The sequence below is a fragment of the Fundulus heteroclitus genome, unplaced genomic scaffold, assembly GCF_011125445.2.
Source record: "Fundulus heteroclitus isolate FHET01 unplaced genomic scaffold, MU-UCD_Fhet_4.1 scaffold_91, whole genome shotgun sequence".
In the NCBI taxonomy this organism is placed as follows: Eukaryota; Metazoa; Chordata; class Actinopteri; order Cyprinodontiformes; family Fundulidae; genus Fundulus; species Fundulus heteroclitus.
The window spans coordinates 669,668-685,268 of NW_023397373.1; positions in this window are offsets into that span (position 1 = coordinate 669,668).

Below are 15,601 nucleotides of genomic sequence, written 5' to 3' on the forward strand. Positions count from 1 at the left end.
CACGCTACAACAGGGCCTTATGTTAGCTTTAGCTTAGCACATCAAGTCTTTTACAATATTAACTCAACTAAAAGCACTAAAATTGGTGCCAGGCACACATCTAGTAAATAGTCATTCCACCGTACTTGTCTGAGTTAGTAAAAAAATGATGTTTTATTATGTTGCTAACACTTTTCTACTGTTAGCAACTCAGCTCTCTGCAGCTTTCACAGACTGCCACTGACTACAGGGGCCAGCAACACATAAGCAAGCACACAGAGAGGGGGCGCTATTTCCCCATTGCACTGATACATAGAGAGCAAGTGGGATTGTACAAGTTAAAGCTAAACGCTGTTGCACACAGTTATGCTGAGACATAGAATACTTTGTATGGAGCTGAAGTGTTGCCTTCATTGTTTGTATCTGGCTACTTCTGCCACGGATACAGTAATGGGGGGTGCAGTGGTCAGGGTGATGAACAGTGGTGGTGTGGAGCCAAACGTTCAGCTTTTGCCATCACTTTTAGTCTCATCTGGTGACATTCTGGAGGAATCTCCTACATGCTTGTAACAAAGTCCAACAGGACTTCCTCTGGCTTTCTTCTCACCACTTGTCCATAAAATTCCTAGTTTTGGAGACGCTCCAGAAAAAAAGCTGTCCTGTTGTCAGATTGTCCACCTGAGCTGCTGATCTCTGCAGCTCCTCCAGAGTTTCCATTGACTGCTTCTCTCATCAAAGCTCTCCTTGTCCATCCCTTTATGTGGCAGAACTCTGCAAACTGTGGCTTCAGAGCAACAAGAGGCTCTGTGGACCTTCCTCAGCTGCTCTGAGAACTTAACTGGCTAAAGAAGATGAAGAAGCTGCTAACATAGATAGAAAAACACATGCAGAGTTTAGCAGTTAGTAAATGCTTTTAGCAGAATAATCCCATTGAATCTCCACAGCAGAATGACACTAAAGACCATGGTGGGAACATTGTAAAGATCTAGTTGTTGATAAAGCATGTAATGTGTTTCAGTGTTGGCTGCAGATGTTAAAGAAGAGGCTCCTGAAGAACAGAGTCCTGAGGGGGAGCAGCAGGAGTCAGAGCTCCTCCACATAAAGGAGGAACAGGAGGAACCCGGGGCCCGTCAGGAAGGAGAGCAGCTCCTTGTGAAGGAGGAGACTGATAGCAGCTTTCCATTAACTGCTGCTCCTATCAACAGTAAGGATTGCTTTACTTTGTTTCTGGGTCCTGTGTTGCAGCTAAAGGCCAAAACTCTCTGGATTCATCAGCTTCCTATCAGACTAAATGTCAGCTCAGTCTGACTCTACGTGCTCCCATCCTATTTCTTCAACCTCTGACTAGAGGCTCCAGTTCAGATCTCCTGACTCTCTAGGTCAAGTGTTCATGTTAGAGTCTGCTGGTCTGTGAGGAAACACAAAGCTGCTCTTGCTGCTGGAACAAACTCAGCCAGGATCCCAGTTCCACCGTCTGATATGGAGGCAAAGTAAAACTCATCCGCTTTGGGGGAAATACTAAATAAATCTTCAGATCCCAGTTTCTGATCAGGTTGGTCCACAGATGTTTTCACCAGGAACCACAAAACAAACTGGATCTCCCAGATGGTTGATGGACAGTGGGGGAGGAGCTAGGAGTTTTTCCTGGAACTGGTGGGTTGGCAGTTTGAAGCCCCACACCGATCCTCTGTCGTTGTGTCCTTGAGCAAGACACTCCACCTGCTTTGGTTGCTGGTGGTAGTCAGAGGACCCGGTGGCGCCGGTTGTCTGGCAGCCTTGATTCTGTCAGTTTTTTACGTGTCCTGTCTGGTTGTGGAGCACCAAGAATTGCTGTCTTGATGCCAAGGAGAGGCCAACAGGTTTACTTTCACAAGTGGAGCATTACTGCTTTCACTATAGTGCTCTGTGTGATACGTTTGATAAAAACTTTATTAGGGGTTATTTTGGGCTTATTTCACATTCAATGGACACAAACTGAAAAGTGGAAGAGAAAGAAACGGAAGAAAATTATTCAAATAATTTTTATTGATTTCAAAGATTCAAAAACAGCATAAAGAACATAATAGACAGGGTAATACAATCCCAACAGCACGAATCTCTGCAGATACTTTCAAGGTTTTCCTTGGTGATCACTTCTCTAAAATGGCACCACCTTTTACCAATGTTACCTTTTGGTTTTGCAATGTGATAAGATTGATATTTATCTGACTCTTTAGGCATTCGCTGCAGCCTGTCTCCACACTTTTCAGTCTGCTGGATCACTGGAGAACTGAATTTGTGTCTTTTCTTAGGCCTTTTTCCTGTTTGAAGGTCTAAGTCTCTAAACTTGCTTTGTTTTCTGTCTAAATGCCAACAAGTGCTCCAAAGAAACTGAGCATATCTGCGCGTCTCCAGCATGGAAAAGTTATTTCCCCTGCAATGCATGGTCACATCCTATTATATCATATCATATCGTAGACTTTCATAAACTGTTGAAAACCAAACTCTGTGTGTGGCTGAATTAGGGCTGGGCGATATAGAAAAAAAGCTTATCGATTAAAAAAAAAGCATATTGATCGATATTGATAATTATTGAAAATATTTAAAACCATATTTTATGTGCAGCTCTGCCTGGACATTTTATGATATTGCTAAATGATTTGATTTAAATAAAGAACACAAACACAGAATTCCAATTAAATCTTTATTTAACCAACTTTTTTAACCATAACAGAATTTTTTTTAAGAAAAATTACTTAAGAGACCTGAGTTATGTTATTAAATAATGACAAAGAATAAACTAAAGTGACCAAAAAAGTGACCAAAATAAATATACCAAATAAATTAATAGAATAGCCTATTTAGGTGGGAATAGTACACTAGTTACTTCTCAGGTTTCATAATTGAGAGGCTGATGCGGGGCTGAGGTCCGATTGTGGCGTGTTGCACAATTTGCGCTGTTAGAGAAAAACTTGCGACCCGCAACTTTATATCGCTGATCAAGAGTGGCAGGTAGTTGTTTGAAGCCAGGTTTTTCAGCTGCAGACAACAGCAGACATTTCCATCACTATGAAGCATGTTACTGCATGCGTGATGTCCTTATGCCGCTTGGACGCTTTGTCATTTTATCACAAAGAAGGGAGCCAAGTTTAGCTGCTATACCTGCTTTGTTTTGGAACAACTTCCAGAAGATTCCTACGAAGACGCGGAGCGGCGGCGGGGCTGCACAGCTCGCGCTGCTGCGGGTGTGAGCGGCTAAGTGATGAATACCGGTGGGTTGCGTTACCAGACTCTGTTTTTATCAGTTCCTTGCAAGTTTTACAAATCACTGTGGTTTATTTCTATCAGGCTGGCGAACTAGTAAAATCCCGTTTTGGGACCGTTTCCTTCAGCTATTTTAAAACACTGTTGCACAACGTTTAACTGATGCAAAGAAATTAGAAATTATCACTTCTGTTTAGGTATCTACATTGGGTTCCAGTTGATTTCCAAATTGGTTTTAAAGTTCTTTTATTTCTTTGTAAGTGTTCACATGGTCATGCCCTCAGTATCTGACCTGATTCAAACGTATGCTCCGTCACACTCCTTGCGGCTGGCAGTGTAGTTACTGTCAGTTATCCCAAAGCCTAAGAGCAAGTTAAGAGATAAGCAACGTTTTCAGCTACACACCCCGAATTGTGGAATAAGCTGCTATAACAAATCAAACAAATGTTTTTAAATCGGATCTTGAAACATATTATTTCTCCTTGGCTTTTGGCTCAGTTTGAGAAGTTTATTTTAATTTATTTTATATTATCATTGTATCTATTTTATATTAGTTTATATTGTTCTAATATTTTCTTAGAAAAATAACCTCCCCGTCCTTAAAAAAATATGACTTCTCTTGTAATGTTACAGATATAAAATTAATTAACAACTAGGCTAATTGTTTCAGCTGCCCTCTGTAGTTTTATTCTCACCATTATCAAAAGAAAAACAGTTTTTGATGTCCTGGACCCCTGCTCTGCTGCTCCTCTCCTAGCCTCCTTCTCTTCTCTGGTGTCTGGACTTTGGCTTTTTGGGGTCATTCCAGGAGGAATGAACTGCGGTGTGACCCAAACCATTTTTTAGGATGGGACAAGGGCAGTCGCAATGATTGTCAAGGTGGATTACACCATCAATATCCCTGGCTTTGAAGTAACTTGTGGTTTTTGTTTTGTATTGTCCACTAATTTTTATTGAGGTGAACTGCTCATTGTATTGCTATATTGATTGTAGAACATATCGCCCAGCCCTGCGCTGAAGTTTTCTGTTGTTTTTTGTTTCTGTTGTTCCAGTTGCTGCTCCTCCCATAAAGAGGCTGGACGATGAACAGTCTCTGCTGCTCTCACAGCTTTATCCAGACCAGATTAAAGGCAGAGAGCTTCCAGAAGAGAATGATGGAGAGGAATTCACCAGGATACAAGATCATGGAGATGCTTCCACTTCTTCAGAGACTGAAGACACTGAGAAGGATGAAGAGGGCAGTGATGTACAACACCCTCTTTCTGAGTTGAAACACTTGTCAGACTCTGGATATAAGAAATGTTCTACAGAGAAGAAAAATGTGGAGTCACAAAGGAAAGTCCAGCCAGAATTGAAGTTAAGCTGCAAAGACTGTGGTAAAATGTTTATTAGAAAATATGGTTTAAAAATACACATGAAAATCCATACAGGAGAGAAGCCTTTCTGTTGTGATCTATGTGGACACAGATTTAGCTGTAAAAAAACTTTAAACAGACACATGAGAATCCACACAGGAGAGAAGCCTTTCTGTTGTGATCTATGTGGACAAGGATTTAGCCACAAATCAGCTTTAAACAGACACATGAGAATCCATACAGGGCAAAAGCCTTTCTGTTGTGATCTATGTGGACAAAGATTTAACCAAAAATCTCATTTAAACACACACATGAGAATCCATACAGGAGAGAAGCCTTTCTGTTGTGATCTATGTGGTCAAAGATTTAGCCGAAAATCATATTTAAACACACACATGAGAATCCACACAGAACCGAAGCCTTTCTGTTGTGATCAATGTGGACAAAGATTTAGCCGAAAATCAACATTAAACACACACATGAGAATCCATACAGGAGAGAAGCTTTTCTGTTGTGATCTATGTGAACAACGATTTAGCCAAAAATCTAATTTAAACACACACATGAGAAGCCATACAGGAGAGAAGCTTTTCTGTTGTGATATATGTGAACAAAGATTTAGCCTAAGAGCACATCTAAACACACACAGGAGAATCCACACAGGAGAGAACCCTTTCTGTTGTGATCTATGTGGACACAGATTTAGCTGTAAAAAAAGTTTAAACAGACACATGAGAATCCACACAGGAGAGAAGCCTTTCTGTTGTGATCTATGTGGACAAAGATTTAACCAAAAATCTAATTTAAACACGCACATGAGAATCCATACTGGACAAAAGCCTTTCTTTTGTGATCAATGTGGACAAAGATTTAGCCACAAATCAGCTTTAAACAGACACATGAGAATCCATACAGGGCAAAAGCCTTTCTGCTGTGATCTATGTGGTCAAAGATTTTGCCGAAAATCAGCTTTAATTAGACACATGAGAATCCACACAGAACAGAAGCCTTTCTGTTGTGATCAATGTGAACAAAGATTTAGCCAAAAATCTAATTTAAACACACACATGAGAATCCATACAGGAGAGAAGCTTTTCTGTTGTGATATATGTGAACAAAGATTTAGCCTAAAAGCACATCTAAACACACACAGGAGAATCCACACAGGAGAGAACCCTTTCTGTTGTGATCTATGTGGACACAGATTTAGCTGTAAAATAAGTTTAAACAGACACATGAGAATCCACACAGGAGAGAAGCCTTTCTGTTGTGATCTATGTGGACAAAGATTTAACCAAAAATCTAATTTAAACACGCACATGAGAATCCATACTGGACAAAAGCCTTTCTTTTGTGATCAATGTGGACAAAGATTTAGCCACAAATCAGCTTTAAACAGACACATGAGAATCCATACAGGGCAAAAGCCTTTCTGCTGTGATCTATGTGGTCAAAGATTTTGCCGAAAATCAGCTTTAATTAGACACATGAGAATCCACACAGAACAGAAGCCTTTCTGTTGTGATCAATGTGAACAAAGATTTAGCCAAAAATCTAATTTAAACACACACATGAGAATCCATACAGGAGAGAAGCTTTTCTGTTGTGATATATGTGAACAAAGATTTAGCCTAAAAGCACATCTAAACACACACAGGAGAATCCACACAGGAGAGAACCCTTTCTGTTGTGATCTATGTGGACACAGATTTAGCTGTAAAATAAGTTTAAACAGACACATGAGAATCCACACAGGAGAGAAGCCTTTCTGTTGTGATCTATGTGGACAAAGATTTAACCAAAAATCTAATTTAAACAGGCACATGAGAATCCATACAGGACAAAAGCCTTTCTGTTGTGATCAATGTGGACAAAGATTTAGCCACAAATCAGCTTTAAACAGACACATGAGAATCCATACAGGGCAAAAGCCTTTCTGCTGTGATCTATGTGGTCAAAGATTTAGCCGAAAATCAGCTTTCATTAGACACATGAGAATCCACACAGAACAGAAGTCTTTCTGTTGTGATCAATGTGGACAAAGATTTAGCCGAAAATCAACATTAAACACACACATGAGAATCCACACAGGAGAGAACCCTTTCTGTTGTGATCTATGTGGACACAGTTTTAGCTGTAAAAAAAGTTTAAACAGACACATGAGAATCCACACAGGAGAGAAGCCTTTTTGCTGTGATCTATGTGGACAAAGATTTAACCAAAAATCTCATTTAAACACACACATGAGAATACATACAGGACAAAAGCCTTTCTGTTGTGATCTATGTGGACAACGATTTAGCCACAAATCGGCTTTACACAGACACATGAGAATCCATACAGGACAAAAGCCTTTCCATTGTGAAATATGTGATGAAAGATTTAGCCGAAAATCAACCTTAAACACACACATGAGAATCCACACACGACAGAAGCCTTTCTGTTGTGATCAATGTGGACAAAGATTTAACCAAAAATCTCATTTAAACGCACACATGAGAATCCATACAGGACAAAAGCCTTTCCATTGTGATCTATGTGAACAAAGATTTAGCCGAAAATCAACTTTAAACACTCACATGAGAATCCACACACGACAGATTTGTTCCTTTTAGATCAGCTTTTGATCCATTCAGTTTTTGCCGTGGGAAAGACACCGTTTCAATAGGGTAATGGGTGGGTAACAGTACAGAAGCAGCAGCGATTATTAGGATTTGTTTAAGGATTTCTTATGTTTTTTTTCCCCATCTTAAGGAGGGTATTTTCTGATTGTGATCACTTTCATTTAACCTGTGGGTGCCCTACAGACAACCTCATAAGTTTTATAGGAAAAATACTTATGTTTATCTTTGGTAGGTGAGTGATGTGCACGGTGACTGATTAAGACAGTGCTCACACACAGTTGAAACCAAAAGTTTACATACACCATATAAATGTATTTTTTTCTAACTGTCAGACATAAAATGTTAATTAACCTTCCTGTTGTGGCCATTGATGTTGAAGTTTTGTTAATCATAAGTTTTATGCATTTAGTTTTTATAAAATATGTATTCTTTCATATTTACATTGTTTAGATTACTTTAGTAAAGATTTTGAGACCCATTATTTTAGGAGGTTAAGAACACACCAGGGGGGTTGTGGAAATTTCTTTTGTTTTTCAAATGTCTGTTGTGACAGCAGGTTTTGTAAAAAAAAAAATAATAATAAAAAAAAATACCCCACCTTTTTGATCTTGTAACATCAGAGTAAGTTCACTTTTTTATGTAAATTGGAAGACTTTTTTCCTTATTGATTTGTCCATGTTTTTTCTGGAAATCTTTTTTTCCCCTCAGGTCAGAAGTGCAATTAAGAAGAAGATCACTTGTTGCTGTTGGAGGACAGATCTTGCCATAATTCAGAATACATACAGAAATAAATAAATGACTCAAATAAATACAGTGCCAAAAAGTAGTAAAAGAGTATAAAATTGTGTGCCATTAAATACAACAAAATACTTAAGACATTTATTGAATAATTAAGTCAATATTTAACTGCCATGTTTTATCTGCATTATAGCATGTTGTTTATTTAAACCACTAATTTTTAATCATCTATTTTTCTTGAAATTATTTTCTCAATCTATTCTTCAAATAGGAAACTTTTTGACCAATCTGTATGATTTGATTGAATGTAACTTTGTAAAGTACTTTGAGATGACATGTTGTGAATTGGAGATATATAAATAAAAGTGAATTGAATTTGTGTATTTATTACAGGTGCTTTTTCCCTCTACCCCTTTTGCTATTTCATATTTATTTACGCCAAAATGTATTTAAAAAAGTTTTTTTCCAATTATTTTATTGTATATTTAATTCTACAAACGCTGATGTATTTCCACCTCTAAAATATCCATGAGGCATTTTCTTACATAACGGATTTCTTCTACCCTCTTTATTTCTGTCCCATCTTTTTCCACTAGATTTTTTTCCATGTGGTCTGACTGCAGTAAAAACAGAAGGGGCGGGGTTTGGAATAACGTCACCGCCTCAACTTCTCGCCTATTGGTTGAGCTGGAGCCTGTAGGAAGTCACCGCTGAGTGCTTGGTTGAAGTAGAAAGGAGCTAGCTGTAGCGGCTAACTTCTCTAAGTCTTAAAACTCCTAACGAGTTTTGTTTTTCTTTCTGAGCACCGTTCTTACATTATTCCCTGACATGACAACCGTCACTCCTTCACAGTGGAAGTACAAAGCCAAAAACTAGCTCTTCACATTGATAAATCAGTGAGCACACATGGGTAATATATTATTTGGGGAAATCAACGGCTGACCTACATCTAAAGTCATATGTGTAAAGTGATGTACAGAACAGCCTTACAAGATAAAAACATAGATAAATGTTACATCAGTGGTAACAAAACAACTGGTTTATTTTCAGCCAATCCTGACCTCAAAACAGTATTTCCCCTAATGCTTTAGACCCCCTGGGTTTCAGCCCAGGTGAGCCTATGCATTAAGTCAGCTCTGGCTATAAGAAATTATTTTTTTAGGCATAAGACAGTCAGACTTTTATGACACTAAAAAGGAAAATAGTTGCTCTAAAAATAAACTTATCAAAGGCATTGCAGAAATCATGGATGTCAACAAAGTTAATGTTGTTTGGGCGCATTTATGTCTCTAATATGAATGTTCCTTGGACCTAAGAGTCAGCATCTGACATTGACTGCTACAGACCTGGGTATAAGACTTGAGAATAATTTGATCTTTTATGCACAGTCAAAGTCTCTGGTCAATTCCAGCTTTTTCAAACTCAGACAGCTGACTAAAGATGTTTACCGATGATTTAATTACAACTTGCTTATGTAGCCAGGGCACTTTGGCCCTGAAGCATGGTGTTGCACACTCTTCCTCCTGCCCATATATGGAGGACGCTTCAATAGCGTACAGCTTTTAACGAGGCAGGTAATCAGCTATTCCATTTAAAGGGGGGTAGATTGGTGAGAAGATCAGATCTGAGGCAGGGATTCCTGCAAAGGTATGTTTACTATTGAGTGTGAGGTTGCTGCGGGATGATTTGGTGGAGCCCTTTTGTTTTGATCATTTTAGGCAATGCAGTAACAGAGAGACGCACAGACTGCCATGGACTGGGTTTCACCTTGGAGAGGTAAAAGAAGGCAGTCTCTTTTTACCTGGATGGTTAAGGTGCTGGTCTAATGCGACTTCTTTTGTGTGCAGGTTGGCCTGCTACTGTTTCAGTTGTTGTTGTTTTAATCACTGCTTGGAGCCTGTTTTAGCTATTTATTCCTAGTTTTAACAAAACGCAGGGGAGAGTTTTTATTTTTTAGCTCCCCGGGCTGGTTTTATCTCACCTGGGGTCCTATGCTGTCCCTGGGTCCTGTGCCGGTTTTATTCAGATTAGATTGAGGGTGCTTCTCAGCCTCTACTGAAGGAGGGGAACCTAAAACGTTGTCTTACCCCCAAGCAACATGAGAGAATCATCCCGCCGTTTCATTTTTCTTCTTTTTCCCCACCTGACTCGTGATAACTTTTGGAGGCCATGTTCAAACACGGGTGTGAGGGTGGGGAGCGGGGCACGGCGGGAGAGTGGAGAGAGATTCCTCTTTTTCTTGACCAAATCATTTTGATTTGCAAGGCTTTAATACCAGATCATGATGCTTTAGATACTGTTATTTTAAATATGTTGTTATCAGATTTACAATAAGATTTTCATGAGCCAGATTTATCTGTTGCCCCCTAGGCGTAGTGCTTGGTGCATGTGGCAAAGTTCCAGCTCTGACTGAGACCAAAGAGAAAAGGTGATGTTACTGATTTATGCCTAATCCAGTTTTTGATTAAAATTTTAAACATATGTCATAATGTTTGCAAAGGCTGCAAAAAGGTTTAACAAGGAAATGTGATGCTGCAAAGAGAAAGAGACATTTTCTGTTTTATTCTTTATTGTGTTTATACAAAGAAATTGAGATCACTGTAAAATATTTTTGCTTCTTAGAATTTTGAAGGGGTTCACACCTGGGGGAAAGGTGGAAGACCTTTTTATGACTATTTTTTTTTATAGAGGGAACAGTGGTTGAAATGTTTGTTTGTGACTGTTTTACTGTGGGTTTTTTTTTTTTCAATTTATGGACACTACAGTATGGATGAAGAAGATGGTGAATGTTTTTATTAGACAATGTGATTTTGGAAGAACTTCCTTTGGCAAAGATTCTAGCAGAGAGCATTCTGCGAGAACTGGAGAATGGGAGTTCATGGATGATTCTTTGCAGCAGACCAAAATTAAGACATGGGACCATGAAAAATGGACAACGAATGGCAGGGGTTTTCATTTTTGGCAGTTCTTCCTTAAGAACAGATTATCAATGGTGACTTTCCTGGTTAAATAAATGTTTAGTAATAATTCTTAAGTTATTTGCATTAAGATCTTGTTAAAAAGTAAATGATTGCTGTTTGCCAGACGACATCCTCACGGAAACATCCTCCATGTTGAAATTCCTCTTGTTTTATAGGACGACGTATGTCCAGATCATCATTCTGACGAGGGAGGGAAACCAGGAACAATGAAATTTTCACTCCCTATGAAGATAAAACTGTTCTGCCAGTTCTTTTTCCAGGATGAACCTTGAATGTACAGACTAGAACAGTCACTCGTATGAACAATCTTATGGTTTGATGGATTATATTATCAAAACTTAAATAAATTATTAGGTTAGAGTAGTTTCCTTGGTAGGTCAGCAGGTAGAGAATCTAGCTGGCAGTTCCAATGATCCAGAGTTTAAGATCTGATGTAGTTCACCCAGTCTTCATGTTTCTGATCTGATGGATAGAACGGTTATGGTCTCATGGTGTACTGGTGTTATTGATGGTACTGAGACTGGTGTTCAAAGTTCTGAGGGTCCTGAGTTCAAATCCTGCTGATTCTTTTGTTATCAGAATGATGGAAAAGAATTAAAAAATAAATGCGCTAGGAAAAAAGGTTAGAGAGGCACTAGTCTCACGGTGTAGTGGTGATGTTGGTGGTAATGAGAAGGCTATTCAGAGTTCTGAAGGTCCTAGGTTCAAAACACATTAAGTATTTCTTGGTTTTAACATCAGAGATGAAAAAGGATAAATGTGCTAGGAGAAGAGCTCAGTGCTTAAATGTTCTCATGGTGTAGTGGAATTGTTGGTGGTACTGAGAAGATGATTCAAGGTCCTGAGTTCAAATCCTGTTAATTCTTACCAAGTTTTATCATCAAAATAATGGAAAGAAATGAAAAAAATAAATGCGCTAGGAGAACAAGTCAAAGAGTGAATAGTCTCGTGGTGAAGTGGTGATGTTGGTGGTACTAAAACTGAAGGTCCTGGGTTCAAATCCTGCTGCTTCTTTTGTTATCAGAATGATGTGGAAAAAAAATATAAAAAAGATAAATGCGCTAGGAGAAAAGGTCAGGAAGGGATTAGTCTCACGGTGTAGTGGTGATGCTGGTGGTAATGTGAAGGCTAGTCAAGGTTCTGAAGGTCCTGAGTTCAAATCTGGTTAATCCTTACACAGTGTTATCAGCATGATGGTGGATGTGCAAGGGGAGCAGGTTAGAGAGGTAGTAGTACTAGTAGTGTTGTTGTTAGTACTGAGAAGGCTATTCAAAGCTTCATAATTGTGAGGGTACTAGGAGAGCAGGTTAGTGGTGTTCTCAGGGGTGCTGTATCTGGCACATGTCCTACCTGAGCCTGGAAGAAACCTTCCTCTGTGGTGGGTTAGAGTGGAGCTGTGTCTGAACTATGTAACTAGAACAACCCACCACAGAGGGAGGTTTGATCCAGGCTCACATCTAGGTGCTAGGAGAACAGGCTAGAGGTATAGTGCTGCTGAGAGGGGTATGTAAAAGTTCAGAGTGGCATTGGTCATAATAGAACGCCTGATGTTCTTAACCTTTAGTGTTTGTTTTCAATTGATGATTTGGGCAAATTAGTGTTTTCCATAGTCTCATGGTTTGTCCTCTCCATGGTGCTGCATCTAGTTCAGATACTGCCTGCACTCAGATTAGGTCTCCCTCCTTGGTGCATTGGGGAGACGAGTACCCTTCCTCACCCTGGACATGTAGTTCACACACAGCCCCTCACCAACGCACCACAGAGGGAGGTTTGATCCAAGCTCAGGCAGGATTTGTACCAGATGCATCACCACTGATGGATCTAACCCTACACCACCTTCCAACATCTGTCTACCACACAGTCTTACTACCACCACTTATTTACACATTTACTTTATCCACCACCATTCTGATAACACCCTGCACTGATGGAACTAACTCACTACAACACAGGACTGCCCAATATCTGGATCTATACAACACCTCTACACCACACACTGTCTAACCACCACAACTTACTCTCTAACCTGTTCCCCATGCAGATTTACTTTATCCACCATCATTCAGATAACATCCTGCACTGATGGAGCTAACCCACTACAACACAGGACCTTCCAACATCTGTCTCTATACAACGCCACTACACCATACAACCACCACCACTTACTCTATAACCCATCATGACATACAGCATTAACACTACAAACCAGTGTGATTAGTAGGTATATTTACATGCATGTATCTGCATTTTTGTTTGAGTGCTTTTTGTCGGTCATATCATTCATGTTTTTTTTTTTTTTAGAATGAGAGGTGTTGGATTTCATTGTGATGACCAGAGGCTGGTTTACAGTTTCTGACGGTCGGTCATGTGGCCGGCTGGTGGACGCCCGTGGGGACTGAGGTCCATGTAGTAGTTTTTGCCCTGGATGAATACATAAATATAACCAGCACAGGGATTTCTCAACTACCATCTTTTCCCCAGGGTGGAAAGTTTGATTTCATGATGGAAAGTATGGGTCTAAAAGCATGACATGCCTGAAACATCCTTAGTTCAACTTTGTAGTCCAACTGTTATTAATATTTGCTTTTAATTTCTGTTTTAAATAAATAAAAGACCAGCAATGGGAAAACATTTAATGTATAGTAAACTTGTGTGCTTACTGTCATTTTATTTTGCATTTATTGAAAGTGTGTTACATTATTCTATTTGTCTTATATTTTCTAGGTGTGATTTGTTAATTTACTTGTCATGGTTTTTAGTTTTCTGACACACATACAGGAGACAAGAGAACGGTTTAACAGATTTATTCAGGGGTCCGTTCTTCGTACGTCGCTAACTCAGTTAGCAGGATTTCATTGTTGACGATTTGGCATGATCTTGGATCGTTTGGTTCTTCGAAAGACTTCCTGCACTTGTTGTCATAGCAACAAGTGCGCCAGCTTAAACCTGCTCCAGAGCAGGCTTATTTCATGTAAACAAGATTAGATCACGGCTGTATAAGCGGAGGAGATAGGGAAGTCTGTCGTAGCCAAGTCCATTTTTACGACAGCAACCTGTTGCGGAAAGTGCAAAAATAATTTCAGAGTTTTTCGAATTAATCGCGTATTGCGCAATAGACAGGATCCTTTAGAGCAGCGCGACAGTGTAGAGATTTTTCTTGGTGGCTGTTATAAACAGACAAACACATCATTTAACAGTGGCTTTTAAAGAGGAAAAAGTGGTGTTGGAGCCATAAATCTAAAATTTTAAGTTATTTGTATGGTGGTTTGCTTTTTAGTTTTATCCTATTCAGTAAGAAGATTTGTTCGGGCCATTTTATTGTGAAGTTTAGTTTACTTTGAAAGGCTTGCTTCCTGTCGAGCCGTATATTGTATTAGAAAAAACTATGGTTGGATTATCTAGACACGGAGCAATACAGTTTTACCGTGTAAACTGTGGATGACTTGGAAAAGGAAGATTTTCATTTTTTATGGATAAAGATTGTTTTTTTTTTTGTTAAAATTCCCAGTTTGCACGTGTCCTTTACTTCCCGTGTCTAAGGAATGACACTGAAATTTGGATCTCTTGACATAACAAGTGCCTTTTTAAAATACAGTATAATAATTAAAGGCTACCATTTTGTAGAATATTCTTGTATTTCACTTTTACTTGTCCCCATGTTCTAGTGGGTCCCGTGGAGGCTCTGACATAAAAGAACAAAGTAAATATGAGATTATTAAAATGCAAAAATTAATACTGTAGAAAGTGATAGAAACATCTACCATGGACAGTATTTACACATTAATTTGTCTGCTGCTTTTTGCCAGCCCTCTCTCCTGGCTTTAACAGATTTTTAGGTGTTTTAATTAATGACTCAAATTCGGCATAACCTTCCATTAAAAGCTTTTGTTCTGCTGGGAGAAAAACTGTGGGCGTTCTTTGGCCATGCTGAACAGCCAATAGCAGCGCTGCTGATCAATGTTTCTACTATCGATACATTTCCCCTTTTAAACAAACGCATGAACGCGCAGTTGTCTCAGATAACTCAATCCAGTGATACTAATCGTAAACAACAGGTGTGTTCAAAGAACCCAATTAGCCGGATCATGATTAGCCGGATGAAATCATCTTGGATGTCTCATTTGATCTTGGATGTTTTAAGCAACGTACGAAGAACGGACCCCAGGTCTGGGGACGGTGAGAGCGCAACAGGACCGGAGATTGAGAACTGGAGAGACCGCAGCCGTGGATGGCTGGTTAGACGCACTATCTGCGGGACAAACCAGAGAGTTAGTGTGGGACAGGTGGAGGAGGACGATCAGCTGGGCGCGGTCTTACCGTGCGGGTAGAGCGGACTCAACCCACTCTATAATAATAATAATAATAATAATAATAATAATAATAATAATAATAATAATAATAATAATAATAATAATAATAATAATAATTAATAATAATTAATGTTGTTGTTCCCTGTTCTTTTATCCTTGGTTTTCTTCTATATTAAAACATGCTTTATACACTTTCTATGAATGCTGTTTAGGCAGTTCTGTACAGGTACTTGATGTAATATAAAAAAAACATTTTTATTTTAAATTTTTTTTGGAAGAAAAACAAAGATGAATGATCCTGGTCCTAAAGCAGACATGAACTGTAACTTACCTAAACAGAAGAAAATTACATTATTTCAGGAGAATATTTA